Source organism: Hydra vulgaris, chromosome 14 (assembly GCF_038396675.1).
Source record: "Hydra vulgaris chromosome 14, alternate assembly HydraT2T_AEP".
Classification (NCBI taxonomy): Eukaryota; Metazoa; Cnidaria; class Hydrozoa; order Anthoathecata; family Hydridae; genus Hydra; species Hydra vulgaris.
The window spans coordinates 7,652,107-7,668,248 of record NC_088933.1 but is presented as its reverse complement, the minus strand read 5'-3'; the positions used below and the strand labels follow the sequence as shown (position 1 = coordinate 7,668,248).

Genomic DNA, 16,142 nt, shown 5'->3' with positions numbered 1-16,142 from the left:
CTGGCATTGCACTTTTTTACTCCAGCATATACTGCTTAAAGTAAAGACTTTAAATTTTCATCGGAAACCTTATCGTCGCAACCTTTCGTCAAACTTGAGGTTCTTATTTTAGAAATACTGCAAACTACTCGTAACCAACCACAGACTAGCAAATGACCTACTAACTGCCAAAAAAAGAAAGCACTACTCTTCTGTTTAAGCTTTTTAGAATCACATCAACTCGATTCCCTCTGGACCACATCAGCTTGTCACCACCCATACGCAGACATAATCCCAATACACAAACTTTTGTGTTATGCCTATTTTAATATTAATTTAATACAGCTTATAATGACATTAGCATACATAATTATGGCTAAGTATTACCTTTTAAATGTTTGAATGTAATAAAATAGCAATCAATACTGGTGTTATGCATTAATAATTTGAAAAATTGTGTAACAATATAAACAAAATTATGAAAATAATGTAAACTTTTCAACAAATTATAATAGAGCCGTTCATGAAAGATGATTAGGAGTTATTTAGCAACAAATATTTTAAAACAACTCTATAACTTGAATTATATTATATAATATGTATTTTATAAATGATTTTTTATAAAGATTGAATTATATTAAAATTTTGACTTTTGTCCAAGGCTGGCCCACTATGAACTGATTAATAAATAGTGCATGTTCTCACTCACTTTCAAAATTTCAAAACTAAAATCACATATAAATCAAAAAAAGTACAGAGTTTTATTTACATCCGTTTGCTTTAATTCCTTGTTTACATTTTATAATGCTTCAACACAGAAAGCAAAGGTATTAGGGCTTGTCCATAAACGACGTCACCCCAAATTTATATTTAAATAAAAGTAATCATTGGCTCTGTTGCAGAGGACTTCAAAGTGTTGCGGGGCCTTATATTCAATGAAATACTTAGTGAGAGCAATCTTAGAGCTTTTAAGTTTAACATGACGTTGTTTATGGACGAGCCCTATTATCCTCGCTGTTTGTGTTGAAGCATTAAAATTTTTTTGTTATTACTGTTTTGCCAGTGATGGAAAAACAGCGGTTTGCCACAACAGGATAAAAACTGACAGAAAGACAATTACCCATTGGTAACTACCCTGTGGAGTACCAATAAGAGACGTCTTTTGAACGTTTAAAAGACATCCAAAAACGTTCGAAAGACGTCTTTGTTACGTCGCATGCACTGGGCAATTCTATTTTTATCATAAGTAATGTTAAAAATAAAGTAATTTCTGCACTTAGACTCTGAAAACAGAAATATGATATACACTTATTGGATTAGTTATAAACTTAACAGATTTTGATAAACCATTTAACTTGACATTTGACATTTTTTTGTGTTAACATTATGTTTATTGTTATAGCTTTATTAATATTTGCTACATTAATGAATACTTTCTTTTATGGCACATTAATCATCACCAACAAATTCTAAAAACAAATTATCAATACTGTTAGATTTAAAAAGTAAAAAAATTTTTTCTTATTTTTTTACATATAAAATCATATGAGATACAAAATAGAAAAAGGTATCAAATCTATGAAATGGATAAAATAGTTATAAACACAGTTGTAGTAAGTTAGGAATAAGCTACGCAATAAAACAAAAATCTTAATAATTATTATAAACTTTAAAAAAAAGAAATTGAAGAGAAAAAACAACCTTAAAAGTTTGACATTAGGCAAAATCAAAGTTTTTAAATATCAAATTGAACGAGACTTAAGAATACTATGAACATGATTAGTTAGACCTCACTTTAAATATGGAGACCCACCGAGGAATCCACATAGATGAAAACATGTTTTATGATTAAACAAGTTCAGCATAAAGCAATTTGCTTTCATAATTTAAAAGGTTTATTATGATTTGATATTTATTTTTCAATGTGAAGAGAAAGGTTTACGAGAAAGTCTACATGTTATGTAAATCTTCTCTCCACATTGAAAATATTAAAAGATCAAGAGGTGATGCAATACAACTCCCAGACGGCACATCTGGTTTTAATCTCGGAATTAAAACCCGTATAAACACGTGTTTGTTACGATCCAGGCGTAAACCAAAAATTTCACGGGAAGTTTAACTGGAGTTTTACACGTGTTTTCTATGGTTTCAAACACGAGTTTTTTTATGTTTTAAATACGTGTTTTTGAGGTTTTAAACTCGTGTTTTATAAGGTTTTAAATTCGTGTTTTCTATAGTCTAAAACGGACTTATGGCATTTAATAAAGTTTCCAAACGGAAACTTTATTTAATGCCATAAGTTAGTTCAGGCATAAGTTTTCCAAATTTATGCCTGAACTAACAGCTGTTCAGCACGGTTTAATGATAAACCAAAAATACGTAGGTTTTGTTAGACACGTTTATAGCTTTAAACCGTTTAAACCTTTTTTTATATATACTACATTATATTTACGACAATTTTGTTGTTTTATTTTTGTTTTTTAAGGTAAATTATTTTACAATAATACTACAAAGAAAAAATAAACAAAGAAATAAAAAACCAAATCATTAAAAATAAGCTAATAAAAGACGTTTGGCACATGGTTACCATACATAATATTTAATTTCGATTGATCGCCTCTTACGTCATTATAAAATCTAAAATCGTATAACAATACGCTTTTGCATTTTTACAAACAATTCCAGTAGCATCAAATGTTCTTTTTAATTTTTCTTAAAAATCGAGTCTCGAACTTTACTAATTCCTCAATTGAGGTAACCTGTTCAAATTTAATTTCATTCAAATCTTTATCTAAAAACTATTGCAGTAGCCCAAATTTCTTTTTATGTAATGGTGTGACACAATCATTTTACGCTAAAACATGGCATCATCCATGGGAGAAGTTTCGTTTGTCTGATTTTTTGGTCGATCCGTTTTGGTAATAGTTTTTGATGATTCGCCTTAATCTGTTTAAAAAAAAAACAAGTATTATAATAAATAACAAAATAAATGATTATCTTAGTCTATTGTTTTGTATTGTACCTAAATAAATGCACTATAAAAAATGCTGTTTGAAAAAACCAGAGTAATGATTCGATGGAATAGTAAAATTGATTTTTTCCTTATTAATCACGCTTGTTTGTGTCTGTACATTTAAATGGAATCGACCCTTCATTCTTCTTTTTAAATTGTTTTTTAGAGCCACCAACTTCAACCTAAATAAGAGACGCCCTTTAAGAATTTATGAAACCCATTAAGAAACATAATTCATCAAATATACTATTGTACTTTTTAAATATTATAAACTTTTAAATTAAATGCAAATAAGTTATTACTTTGGAAAGACCCAGAAGCCCGAGTATTCACAAGTATTTTCATTAGCATTTGTACCAGGATGTAAATCCTCTCTTAATTGATTTTTGCTTATAAATATAGAAATCTTTAAAGGTTGATTCGAAACCATCTCATTTGGGTTTTGTTACTTGTTAAAGTGCAAATATCCTGTTTTAAGATAAATTAGACTAATATACACTCAAATATAGGTAATAAATATAAATATAAGTTATACATAAAATTTAAAAAAACCAAATGCACACATGCCCCCTGTTCATTATTAGTCACCTACCTTAATCAACATTAATATTATTATCTTCATTAAGTTTCTGAAGTCTTCTATAATATATTTTCTTCATCTAGATTATGTGATAACGGTAAAACTCCTAAAAGATAAAATTTGCAAAATCAAAATTTACCAGAAATATTAGTGTCATTTTAAATTTTTTGAAGTTAAAGATAAATAACTAGAGTTTTCATACAAGTATTTTCATTAACAGTTGTACCACGATTAATATTTTTTCTCATCGGCTTTTTCGTTGAACATGTGAAAAACTTAGTAGTTGACTTTTAGTAGAATTAGTAAGATTCTTTTAGTAGATTATAAGTAAGTAGAAGACTTATAGTAGAATCTTTTCAATTTATGTTTTTTTGCTTATTAAAACCCACATATTCTGGTTTAAAAATGTTTTATATATATATATATATATATATATATATATATATATATATATATATATATATATATATATATATATATATATATATATATATACATATATATATATATATATATATATATATACACACAAACAAAACAAAAAAAGTTCAATATGTGCTAATGCATATCACTAGCCATAGTCTGCTTGATAATAGACCCTTACTTTTATCAGGAAAAAAAATATCATTTCTGCAATCAGATAGACTATGCAAGAAATTTTCTTGCTGGCTTCGGCTCATGCCATATTTTTAATACTGCTGACTCATTTTTGTATCTTCTCAAACAATTAAAAATTAATTTAACATTTACATAATAATTTTCAAATATAAACAATTGATTTACAGATAAGTAAAGTTACTTACGGACAGTATTTTGCAACAAAGTATTACTAGATTTGCTGTCAATATTGGTATAGAAAGTTTATTTGATGAAGCAAAGGTAGTATATTGGTGCAGCCTCGTAGCTCGAAGACAAATTTAAACATACAGGAAATAAATTTCCAGCTAAAACTGATCGATATTTTTTCATATATTCTTTCCACTATGCTGAACTTGTTCTTTTCATTTTTGTTAAATAATTATCATTAATAGGATATTCTTTAGCATTTAGTACACACACCTTTATATAGGAACAACACTAGTATTTTTCAAACATATATAAATAATAACAATACTAATAGTAAAAACAATAATACTATTAACACAAAAAATGTATTATATATTCATCGCAGAAATACACACACATATACAGATACAAATACACACAAATATACATTTGCCGAAATACACACACATATGTGTGTATATGAGTACATATTACGTATACATAACATATACATTTATTTATAAGTGTATGTATGTATGTATATATGTGTATATATATATTTATATATATATATATATATATATATATATATATATATATATATATATATATATATACATACATACATATTATATAGACTTATACATACATACATATATACATATGAATACATAAATAAACACATACATATTTATATATGTATTATACATACATATATAAAATATACATTGTATAAATTATATAGATACACAAGTGTGTATGTATATAGATACACATGTGTATATATATGTGTGTGTATATATATATATATATATATATATATATATATATATATATATACACATATATATACACACGTGTATATTTATATATGTGTGTGTGTGTGTGTATATATATATATATATATATATATATATATACATATATATATATATATATATATATATATATATATATATATATATATATATATATGTATATATATATATATACATATATATATATATATATATATATATATATATATATATATATGTATATATATATATATATATATATATATATATATATATATATATATATATATATATATATATATATATATACATGCAAATACTTAACAAAAACTGAATTTATTTAACATATAAGTTTTCTCGACTAATGTTTTCCTGAAAGTTCTTGTTACACACTCTAAAACCTTTCGAATAATAAAAATGCAATAAATTTGAAAAATCGCGTGCTTTTAGTAATGGTTTTACATTAGTTGCGAAAACTTTTGATAATTTAATACTCCATTTTTGTAACTGAAAAACCATCACTAAAAACTTAATATAATATATACTTAATACAGAAACCACGCGTAACTTTTAAACGAGTTGTGCCGTCTGGGACTTAATAGATTTATTAATAACTAATGCTCAAAAATTTAAAGAAAATTCTATTACAAAAGTTAACAATATTAAATGATATATAGACAAAAATCCAAAAAATCAAATGATCGACATTTTTTAATGACTTATTGATGGCTTTCCGCCATCAAGAAGTCATTAAAATACCAAAGAAGAATATTTGAAAGAAAAAAGTATTATGTTGAAAAGCTTTGGAAAATTTTGTCTCCGAGTGAAATTGTTTATGTACCTTGTGTTTCTTTTGTAATTTATTTTGTTGAAATTATTAAAATCCTTTTAGAAAATTGAATTTCAGCAAACATGTATTTTTTTCAAGGTTTTAATAAAATATTGCTCACTGATATACTTGAGAGAGAAACATATGCAATCGTAAAATATTTAAGAAAGCAGTAATTCTATTTATTAAATTCAAAGGGAAATTTTAAGCTTGGGTGTCAGTAGACTTAACTTTTTAATGTTTTAGGTACCCAAGGGTATATACTTTGTCCCCTCAAAAGGGCAACAACAGACTTTTTTTGGTTATGTTACAAATGATTTTTACAGGGTGTGAAATTTGTTTATATAATTGAAAACATTTTAATATTTGCTTTTAAAATTTTATTTTAAAACAATTTTATTTAACTATTACGTAGTCATTAAAATATATAAATCAAAAATATTAAAAATTTAAAATTGGTTTTACGCGTTATTTGTTTGTTTAATTTTAAAATGATAATATTGTACATTTTGCATTCAATACTATTTATTTATGTATACTTTATATATGGGTGGATTTTAATAATTTATTTATTCACTATTGATATATAACTGCGATGTGCGTGTATTTGTGTAAACACTAAATTATTTTTACACAGAGCTGTAATTATAACAACATACACACACACACACACACACACACACACACACACACACACACACACACACACACACACACACACACACACACACACTCACACATTATGCTGCAGATTGCATTTCTTGTTAGTACCTTAAAATGTAAAGGAAAAACTTTAACACATAATATGAATATATACAAACATTTTGTTCTGAACGGGGAATGTAGGGGGTCTGGTAATTTTAACAACTTGATTGCTTAAAAAGAATTCAGAAGAAATCAGAAATTTCTAGCATATCTTTAATAATTGATGTAATAGATAAACTGAGAAACGAATGCTGACAATCTTAGATCATGAATGGTTGATGCATAATTCTTCTACAATCATTACAAATTCATAATTTGAGTTTAGCTAAATATTGAAATCAGCAACGTGCTCTTTGTTTGAAGGATTCAAAGAACAAGTTTAAAATACCAAATACTCTATTAGGCAGGAAGTTGTAAAATAGTCTTTTGCTGTCAAATTTCTACAAACTCTGCAGATTCCTAATAATTTTTGTTGAAGTTTTTTAGTCATCTTTTAAAAAAAGTTTTTGAAAAATTTTTCTAAGTAATGAAATTGCACATCATAAAAAAATGACAGATTCTAGAAATCAATAATTAAGGAGAGACAAAAGTATTTTATTAAATACTTATGTAATAAAATATTCTCTCTAATAAAATTCTCTTTACTAACTATTGTAGTAAATACCTAAACTTAAACTTCACTTGGATTTTTTTCATAAAACAGCTCAACTATATAAGTTACTATTTTATTTGTTATTATTACTATTTGTTATTATTACTATTTTAAGTACTAACAGCCTCATAAAAATTGTATAATAGGTTAAATATATAATAATATATATATAATATAAAATGTATAATATGGTATATTAACACGGTAAATACAAATTTGGATATTTGAATATTTGTAAAAGACGCATGCGCAAAAAAAATTCCAAGCTTTCATACCTTACTTATTTCTTTTGGTAGGTGTTGTGTACCTACCAAAAGAAATAAAGTGCCCCTGATGTTTTTGCTGCCTCGTTGAAATTACAAAAATTATTTTATTACCAATGGTCCACCCAAATGTATTGGGGTAGGTATTGGATGTGGCTGGGTCACAGATATTGAATTCAAAATATTTGTGCAACATTTTATTAGGCATATGAAACTTTAAAAAAAGTATAAACTCTGTTGATCTCGGGCAATCACTTTTCCCATTTATATTTTGAAACAGTAAATTTAGCAAATGAGAATGGAATAGTTATGATGTCTTTCCTACCAAACTGTAGCCTTAAACTACAGCCACTTGACATCCTTATTTGAATCTTTTTAGAAGTTCTTATCAGGTGCGCAAAGTGCATGGTTACGGAACAGCCCTAGAAAGACCATGAAAAGTTATGATATACCAAAAGTTATCTTAGGTTCGTTGTCATCGACTATGACTTGCACAGACATTAGAAAAGTTTTACTATCTACTCGTAGAATGCATACATCTTCACTGATGTCACTTTTTTACCATCATTTAGCACAGACCGTAAAGAACCAACAAATTTTGTATCAGACTTTTTATTTGAAGGCAATTCTCAAACACATTTAACACCATCTTGTCAATCTGTTAAAGATAATAATAACAAACAAACAATGTTACTTATTACTAAAACTCCAGATGCTTTTTCTCTAGAAACTGTGTAACCTTACCCCAAAGCAGTCCCAAGAAAAATAAAATTATTTGGAAAAAGAAAAAGGATAGACGCTACTTTAACAGATAACCCAGGAAAAAATATATTGATATAGCAACAAACAAAAAACTTGAAAAAGCTTGTCTTGCATGTTGGAAAACTTATTCTGAAAGTCTACCTGAAGAAAACTGGATCCAGTGTCAAAGTGTAAAAAACGGTCACTCAAAACGTGATTCACACCCTGGTTAAAACTATATATACATTATTTGTAAAATAAACATCGAAGACTAATATTTTTTTATCTAAAAATATTTCATATTTTAGTTGTTCATGAAGTATCGTTTTCTAAAAAAAATTAAAAGGAAAACTGTGTTTTAAGAAAAGTATTGATTTTCCTTTTTTTAGTTAATTTTTGCATTAAAATTATTAATTTTTATAAACTTATTTTAATTATTTTATAAAAATTTAAAATTTGTTTTTAATTTAAAACAAAGACGTATGCAGGTTGTATAGCAGAGTTCATAGTCGTCACTGTAATGCAATAACTTATTTATTGCTCAACTTACTCCACACAACTATCCAACTTACCCCACTAGGGCAGGATGAGCAGCCTGATAAACTTCAGGTAGTATCTTCTCAAAAAAATCTAAAAATATTACTCAGGGCCGTCCTTAGGAGGGGGCGTAGGAGGGTCGACAAATATCAGGCTATATCTAACTTTTCGGCAAATGTAGACTTTCAGTCGGCAAATATTTAAAAACAAGAACATTATTAAATTTTTTAATTTTTTATTGTCTTTTTTCAAATAAAATGTAAATCTAGTCGGCAAAAAGTCATATTTTACCCCCTCCCCCATGCCATTCTCTTCGGGACGCCACTGACATTACTTTTTTAACCGACTTTTACCAGAAAAAACTATCATTTGGAAAAATTTAGACGATCCGACTCACCGTTCAAAACCACCGTTCTTCTGTTAGATTAAGTAAAAATTGTTCAATTGGCCACGTCTAACTCTACTTAAAATTAATTGTGTTACGAGATAAAAAATCTTAATGGTTATTGCCACTCCTGATGTAAGCCTTACTGAACATACTACGTTTATCATTCGATGTGTACATGAAGAAGAACCTGGAAAATTTTCAATTGAAGAACGGTTTTTATCTTTGTACAGGGGCGCCCAAAGCATTTTTTGGTCTTTGAAATAGCTAACTTTTAGACATGGAGCAAACTTCAAACATTTATATGTTTATACTTATGTCAAATAAGTATGCTTTGCAAAATATGCGATGATTGGAGCTTGGGAACAAAAAAGCCCCCAAAATATAACCTGCCTCAAACGTGAGAGCAACAAGTTGATGAAATATTTTTTGTATTATTTTCAACTAAACTTATATTCATTGATAAATTTTAGGTTTCATTGTATTATCTCCCAGAGTTCAAAAATTATGACAATATAAAATTTGTAACCCCCTCAAATTAAGGGGAGTTTAAACTTTATATGGTCATAGTTTTTGAACGCTAAAATATTTCATTATGAAATATAAAATTGATGATTATAAGTCTAGTTGAAAATAATGCAAAAAATATTTCATCAACTTGTTGCTCTCACGTTTGGGGCAGGTTATATTTTTGGGGCTTTTTTGTTCCCAAGCTCCAATCATCTCAATTTTTTGCAAAGCATCTTTATTTGGCATGAGTATAAACATATAAATGTTTGGAGTTTGCTCCATGTCTGGAAGTTAGCTATCTCAAAGACCAAAAAATGCTTTGGGCCCCTGTCTTTGTAGATTGTCCAAAAAAGAATGGATCTGTTTTGCTGGATTATTTCTGGAAGTTTAAGAAACTTTAGAAATTTATTTTGAAAACTACCGTGGCCAAGACAATGGAGCCAACATGACAAGGGTGTTCAAGCAATCATACAAATAAAGGACCAATTGTCTATATTCTCAACCTGTGGTTGTAATTAGTTGAATTTGTTTGAACAGAATGCTGCCTCAAGCTGTACAGATGCTGAAACTTTCTTTGGAACTGTTCAAAACGTGTATAAAATCTTCTTCGCTAGTCCACAACGCAGGGAAAAAATGGAATGAGTCTCCATGGTGTATTTTTTACCGGCAATCTGGAACATGATGGACTAAAAGACTTGAAGTAATTCGCCCTTTCTCTAATAAATTAGAAAAAGTTCAGAGCTTGTATTTATTCATCTAAAACAAAAACTAGATTAGAGGTGCCCTGAAATGTTTGAGCTCTTTCAAATGTGTTCTCATGTCTGAAGTTTTAATGAAAATCCTCACATTGAATAATGGCTAAAACTAGGTCATTCAGGCAAAAAAGGCAACTATTCATATAAGGTGAAAAATTTTAAAGCATTGAACAGTCACCTTAAATCTGTTTTGGAAGAAATGGCCAAAAGTTTTGAAAAAAACTAAATTAGCTGCAGATGATTCAGAACTCATTTTTAAACTTCCAATCCATCAAAAAGTGAAGTGCAACGGTTTTGCTTGGGAGCAAATTGAAAGTGATGACCGTATCACGGAATCAACCGAAACAGAATCAGGAGAGGAAGCATCATTTCGGAGCGGTTTTTTATTACATTCTTGACTCTGTAATTGATAGACTCACTGCTCGATTCAAGAAATCTTTACTTTATTATCTTTTTTGTGGGAATATCAAAACTGTGCGAAGCAATTTTAAAGAGTGACGTGACTGAAAATAAACTGACAAAAAAATTGCTTCACATAAAACAATATCATTCTGCAAACTTTGCAAAAAAACCACTTTCCCTATTCGACTTGTTACACAAAATTTCAGAAATGAGGGGAACTCTTCAAAAATTTAGTGATTCAAAAATTTAGTGATACTGCGTACTTTTGCTAGAATTCCAATTTTTTTATGGTCAACTATGTAACCCTGCCATTTTGAGTGTCTATCAACACATAATCTTGATTTCCATGATGTGATTGAAGACTTTGCAAAATAAAAGACAAAAAAAATTGAAAGAAACAAATGCTGGACTACTTAATCACATTTATATATGAGAAATATAATAGAAATTTTAAAGAGAATTTTTTTTAAGGAGGAGAGGGAGGGGGGGGAATTGGGCCCTCAAATTGAAAAATTCTTTGGGCTCCCAAAATCTATTATTTATATTTGTAAAAGTTTGTTGATTAAAATATGATCCAGTAACCAAAGAGATTTTGTGGATTCATTTTGTAAGTGTTTTTGAACTATGAACTATTTTATTATATATATTATATATATATATATATATATATATATATATATATATATATATATATATATATATATATATATATATATATATATAAAATATTTCTAATTTATTTATTGATTGACATATAATAATGTTTTTCTATTAAGAACTATTTTCTACTTTTAACTGACTAATTTATATTAAAATTGTCATGTTTGTTTAAAAGTTCCTCAAGACACTCACGATTTAAGAAAGAACTAGTACAAAGTAAGATGCTTTCTTTGTTTTATTATTTGTTTTTTATTCAATGTTTCATACTATAGACAAGTTAATTGTTATATCATGTGATAATAGTAGAGTTATTATGATTATCTGCATTATGATATCAAGTTTAATGTTTGATTTAAAAGATATATAACAATGTTAATCATGTTAATCAACTTACTCACTAGCATTTAATTAAAGCATAATTAAAAGCATTAAAAAAAAAATGATTTCAAAATACAAAATATGAAAAACAAAGCTATAGAACTGTGTCCATTATTGTTATTTATTTGTTGGTAAAATTTATTTTTTGATTCAAGTCTGGTTTCCCAGTAAGAAGTTGGCTAGCGACTTGCTATCAATATTCCAAACGGTGTCAATGTCGCGTGACAAATGATCCAACCATATTTTTGTCCCCTGTATGTACCGCAATTACCTCGGAAAGTATATAAGCAATAAGTATAATAAATACAAAGTTTATGTTAATTCATAACTAAGCATAACAAAAAATGCGTTCGAATAACTAGCTCGTAAAAAGCCCCCCTCCTCCCACAAAAAAAAATAATAATTTGGAAACTAACAATGTTTTGTTTTTTAAAATGTTCAAAAGCCTTCTATACTTGCACGAAGTTATTTTGTTAACAAACATAAACTTATCTGGCTCTTTTTTTTTATGATTGATTCAATTAAAAAATTTTTATGTAGGTCAATTTAATTAATTTAGCATTTAAACAGATAATATATTTATACAGATTTTCTATTTAAAATATATATATTATTTAAAATTATTTAAAATTTATTTTATCCTATCCTGTTATATTTTAATATTGAATTTAATGCTGCTGCTTGTAGTGCTGCTTCTGCCGCTGCTCCCGTTACTCATTAGTGTGGGTTTCACAGAACCCGCGGCAGCCATCACACCCGAGTAAATGTCGAGAAACAGGCGCTGCACTTTTTGTTTAAGAAAATATGAAAGAAAGTGTATGCAAATATCTAACTGATGCAAATTTCAAATTATATAATTTTAAAACATATATCAATTTTTAAAGTTTTACTTTTACTTAAAAGTTGCACTGCGCAAATATCTCATTAATTATTCATTAACTTGATTTATATATATATATATATATATATATATATATATATATATATATATATATATATATATATATATATATATATATATATATATATATATATATATATATATATATATATATATATATATATATATATATATATATATATATATATAACAGCACCACATTGAAATAAAAATGACTCTGCATTATCAGTAATAAGCGCCACTAATGAAACATAAGAAATTCTGACTAAAAGACTAGTATTTTTTATGCCCCCCATGCGCATCGAGCACGGTCTGTACACGTCTTGGCATAGACTGTACCAGCTTTTGGATGGTGTCAACAGGGATTGCTAGCCATGCAGCTTGAAAATGTTGACACAAATCATAAAGATTGCTGGGTTTGGTTTTCTGTACATTTCTGAAGAGCTCCTCCCACAAATTTTTAATGAGGTTCAGGTCAGGACTTTGTGGAGGCCATTCAATAACATTGGTACGAGCACGTTTGAGATATTCCATTACTTTCTTAGCTTTGTGGCAAGGAGCATTGTCCTGTTGAAAGAAAAATGGTTTGTTTTTACCAAATAGTTTGTTTGCTGATGGTTTCATTTGTGTTTTTAATATTTACAAATATTAATTCTGGTTTACCGTGCCCGTACACCGATATAAATGACGTACACCTGATCCTGACATTTAACCCCATACCATAAGAGAGCCTCCTCCATGCTTTACTGTAGGAGCTACACACAGAGGACTAAATTGTTCATCAACTCTTCTTCTCACATAAGCTCTTTTAGCTCCACAGAAAACAATAAATGTACTTTCATCACTCCATAATACTTTATTCCATTGTGCGACTGTCCAGGTTTTGTGCATCTTCGCAAATGCTCTTCTTTTCGCGATGTTATCAGGTTGCAATAAAGGCTTTTTTGAAACAACTCTCCCGTTCAAACCAACTTGCTGAAGGCGTTTTCTAACTGTCCTTCCTGCCAGATGAACTTCAAGATTTTTCTCCATGAAGCTTGCAAGATCTGAAGCCGTAGCGAAACAATTGGACAAACTCGCCCGAACCAAAAGCCGATCCTGCTTTGCGGTAGTTTTACGAGGTCGTCCAACACGCTCTAAGTCTGCCACTGTACCGGTGTCTTTCTATTTTCTGCCTGTTCTGGTAACAGTTGACAGTTTAATTTTTATATGCTCAGCAATATCTCCGTAAGAAATGCCTTTTTTAATCATAACAATGATCTTCAGTCGTTGCTCAGTTGATAGCTTCTGATACATGGCATGCACATTGTTATGCAAAATTATAATACAAAAATAATAAAATGTTTGTTTAATAAAAGAAAACATGATTTCAACCATTATTTAACAACAACAAATGCTTAGAAACACAATAAAACTCAAAAAGTTACAATAAATTGTTAATTATAGCTAATTAAGATTAATTAATTCTAATTAGCACTACTAATTATAGTTATAATTAAGTCTAATTAATTTATTCTCAATATAAGCTTCACGTTTTGGTACGATATGTAGACAGTGATAATACATTTATGCTGAAAAAATCTTAAATTTACCAAACTGATATCAACAATTTCTGATTAAATCAACACAGAACTTGTTTAAAGAAGAGCCTTGGTCAAAGCTATGACAATGGAACCAACATGCCAGCATAATACAAGGCGATTCAAGCAATCCTACAAAAGAAGAACCCATTGTCTAATCTAACCACCCTGTGGTTATCGTTCATTAAATTTGTGTGAACAGAATGCTGCCTCATGTTTTACAGATGCTGAAACTTTTTTCAGAACTCTTCAAACCGTGTATACAATCTTCTCTGCAGAGAAGTATTGCGAAAGTATTGAGAAGCGCTGGGAAATATTGCAAAAGATGCTCTATAGTGTGTATTTGCACGGGCAATCTAGAGCACGATAGACCGAGAGACTTGATAGTATTTGCTTTTTCTCTAATCAAATCATTAAATCTATGGAGGAGGTTCAGAGCTTTAACCTCACGCCTAAAACAAAAACTGAGATTAGAGGTGTTCTTAACTATATGAGCTCCTTCAAATGTGTCTGGAATTCGGATAACAATCTTCACATTGATTGATTGCTGCAGCCAGGTCATTCAGGCAAGAAAGACAAATATTGATTCTGAGGTAAAAATAATTGAGGCTCTAATCTCAGTTTTGTTTTAGACAAGAGATTCACGCTCTGAACCTCTTCCATACATTTGATGATATGATTAGAGAAGAGCCAATACTATCAAGTCTTCAAGTCTATCGTACTGCAGATTACCCATTCAAATACACAACAAGGAGCCTCTTTCGCACTATTTTCCAGCGTTTCTTTTGCAATACTTTCTATCAAACAAGATTGAAAACACAGTTTGAACAGTTCCAAAGTGAATACCTCAACTCATTGTTTAAATGAATGATGTGTTAGAAATAATATTAATATGGTTTAAAGCAATCAAACTTTCTATTATTTCTAAAAAATAAAAGTTTTTCTAACTCCATCTTTTAAATAAGACAAAAAGAATTCCTATTTCTTTTCCTACACTGGTTTTTGAATACACCAAAGTTAGTTGCGAAAAAGTAACACAATTTCCTGAAATAAACATGTAATAAATTACCTGGAATAAACATGTTGCCTTTATTGGCAATGAAACACTAAAAAGTATTGGAATTCTTTACCGATCAAGAGATATAATAAATAAACACCATTTGAAACAAATATATTTCAGTTTTATACATAGTTACTTAAAATACGCAACTATCGCATAGAGTAATACTTCTAAAGGCAAACTTGAAACATTTTATAAAAAGCAGAAACATACTTTAAAAATATGAATATTTATACAATGTATGAGCTAAACATTTTTAAAATTTTATGTCTCATGTACAAAAGGAAATTTCAACAATATACTTCAACTTTAACGATCTCTAAGAAATAAAACTTAACTTTTAACACTCTTTGCGCACAAAAATCACCATAATTGAACCTTTATGCAAAACTAAGCAGCAACAATTTATAATTACATATTGTGCTCCACATATTTGGAATAAAATCTTCGCAAAATATAATATTATAATGCGTGTTAAAAATATAAATTGCTTTCAAAATTTAAATAAAAAGAATATTTTAGAGTAGGGGAGAGAGGAGAGAAGTGGATCGCGGGAGAAGTGGGACAGCCTGAAATTTCTAATTAAGACCAGTGTCTAAATACTGTTTTTATTTAATGTAAACAACTAAGTTTCTTCCCTTCTATTTAGC

The 16,142-nt window shown here is 28.4% G+C and overlaps 1 long non-coding RNA gene across 1 annotated transcript; it reads right to left on the bottom strand.

The window, feature by feature from the left end:
- Positions 1-2,461: 2,461 nt before the first annotated feature.
- Positions 2,462-4,634, bottom strand: LOC136090646 (uncharacterized). Its single transcript, XR_010643599.1, has 5 exons — positions 4,376-4,634; positions 3,585-3,678; positions 3,295-3,460; positions 3,002-3,174; positions 2,462-2,925 (listed from the first exon to the last, which is right to left on the bottom strand). It is a non-coding gene; the product is annotated as an uncharacterized LOC136090646 (long non-coding RNA).
- Between the last annotated feature and the right edge of the window lie 11,508 nt (positions 4,635-16,142).